Genomic DNA, 2337 nt, shown 5'->3' on the forward strand with positions numbered 1-2337 from the left:
CAAATGTGTGCCCATCTCCACAATAAACACAAGACACATCAACAACATGTCCCATAGTAGCTGGTTATACCATTCCCCCCAAACTCATGTTCTTGAGAAGGTTAGTCATTGATGAAACTTGAGCGGTCAAAGCTGTCAATGCATCCACTTCAAGTTGAGGCTCTAGCATTGGTCCATTGGTAATTGTTGCTCGCAATCCTTTCCAAAATCTCATAGGCTTCATTGTAGGACTTAGAGAGAATAGCCCCATTAGCTGAAGCATCCAACACCATGTGGGTAGAAGAATTAAGCCCATTATAGAATGTTTCCATTTGTATACAATGCAGAATCCCATGGTGTGGGCACTTCCTTAATAACTCTTTGAATCTCTCCCAAGCTTCAACAAAGGATTCATCTTCCAGCTGTTGAAAAGACATGATTTCATTGTAAAACTTGGCATTTTTGGTAGGAGGAATGTACTTCATCAAAAAAAATTCAGCCAACTCATTCCATGTAGTCACCGAGTCGGGAGGAAGGGTGTTTAACCAAGCTTTAGCTCGATCCCTCAAAGAGAAAAGGAACAATTTCAACCTTAGGGCCTTGTCACTCACTCCTTGTAGCTTGAAAGAATCGCTCACCTCCAAAAATGAACGAAGATGAAGATGAGGATCCTCAGTAGGCAGCCCACTAAATTGACCAATTGTTTGCAACATTTGGAGCATCACGGGCTTTAACTGGAATTGGGGTGCTTGAATTTCAGGCCTAACAATGCCCAGATTGAGCTCATTGAACATGGGGGTAGCATACTCCCTTACGGATCTCTCTCTATCATCAGCCATATCGCGTTAACGATATTATTAGCACCCTCAGCTCCTTCAACCTCTTCAGCCATATTAAGGCGGTTTTGAGCCTGTTGTTCCCTTAGTCTTCTTCTAACTGTTCGTTCAATTTCAGGGTCAATAGAGCTAGTTCAATGTCTTCTTGCTCGTTCATACAATAGATCACCTGAGCAAGCACACAAACAAGAGCAACAAAGAAGGTTAGAACAACAAAGAAAACAAAATTAAATTGCATGTAATTGATATTACACAAATTTCTAATTCCAATCCTCGACAACGGTGCCAAAAACTTGTTTTGAAAATTTAATTTGATTTAAATACGCAAGTGCACGTATTCACACAATTAATACAGTGATAAGTAGATCGTCTCCACAGGGATTGCAAAATAGAAAAATAGGCAAAAAAATTACTAAACAACTTAAAAGTATTAACAATCAAATGAGTTGTTTATAAGCTAAACGAAATATTAAAGAGATAAAAATACTTAAAATAAAACTGAACTAACCAAAGAAATTTGAAAAAAATATGTTGATTGTAAAATGGGCTTGAATTATTGCTTCCCCCTATGTTAGTTATCCTAAATAGATTGCGGCGGCAATATTTTAGCAAAACTCCCAGGTTAACAAGAATTCACTAAACATTCATAAAACTTTCCAAAATTTTATGATATTAATTCTTTTACCTAATTAAACATATTCCTATGCCAAATCAGATTTAAGAATTCAAATTCAAGGATCAATTCTCAAAAGTTACACAAGGCAAATAACACATCCCTATGTTACTTACTAACATAACCTAACCTAGATTATGACTTGTGTCATCCAAGTTCTCTCCATTATATTTAATCCTTCCATCATCAAACATAATTAAACAATCTTGCCATTGCTGGCCAAACAACAACAAGAAATTAACAATAAGCACACTTGAGTGAACAAGAGAGATTTCACTAAAATAAGGCACAAGAAATTACTGCTGGAAAATATAAAATGAAGTTCATGGTTGAGTTAAAGAACATTAACCCAAATTCAATACTGCCCATAAGTATTCAGAGCAGAAATCAAACTGGAGAATATAAAATGAAGTTCAGAAATTGGAGAAAGAACAAATCCAAAAATTGGTTGCGTCCCCTCTTTCACGTGATGCTCTCCTCTATTTACCCTAGGGTACCATTCCCAATCCACTACTTTTCCCCTTTTTGGCGCACCTTTTTTTGGTCCACCATAATTTTGACATAAGAGTGCCCATGTGGCTATTTTTACACCTCACGCTAGCTAGCAAAGCCACTTAGCAATGACTTTTTCCAGCTAGGCTATCGTTGACGATGCAACTACAGATTGTTGCAGCAATCTTCTTAACAAAACTGCATATTTCAACATGTTTCCACTATTTATTGCCAACTTTTCCACTCCTTTTGCTTCCCAAACTAGCTTAAGCTTCTTTGTCATAGAAAATGAAAGCAAAATAATTATTTAACTCCAAAATAGCTAAAACAAACTCAACTCTAAAATTAAACTACAGA

At 36.6% G+C, this 2337-nt stretch overlaps 1 non-coding gene across 1 annotated transcript; it reads left to right on the top strand.

Annotated features, from left to right (window-relative positions):
- The first annotated feature begins 327 nt into the window (after positions 1 to 327).
- Positions 328 to 433, top strand: LOC133781107 (small nucleolar RNA R71). The gene has a single exon (XR_009869903.1). It is a non-coding gene; the product is annotated as a small nucleolar RNA R71 (small nucleolar RNA).
- The last annotated feature ends 1904 nt before the right edge of the window (positions 434 to 2337 follow it).

Source organism: Humulus lupulus, chromosome 5, assembly GCF_963169125.1.
Source record: "Humulus lupulus chromosome 5, drHumLupu1.1, whole genome shotgun sequence".
NCBI classification, from domain to species: domain Eukaryota; kingdom Viridiplantae; phylum Streptophyta; class Magnoliopsida; order Rosales; family Cannabaceae; genus Humulus; species Humulus lupulus.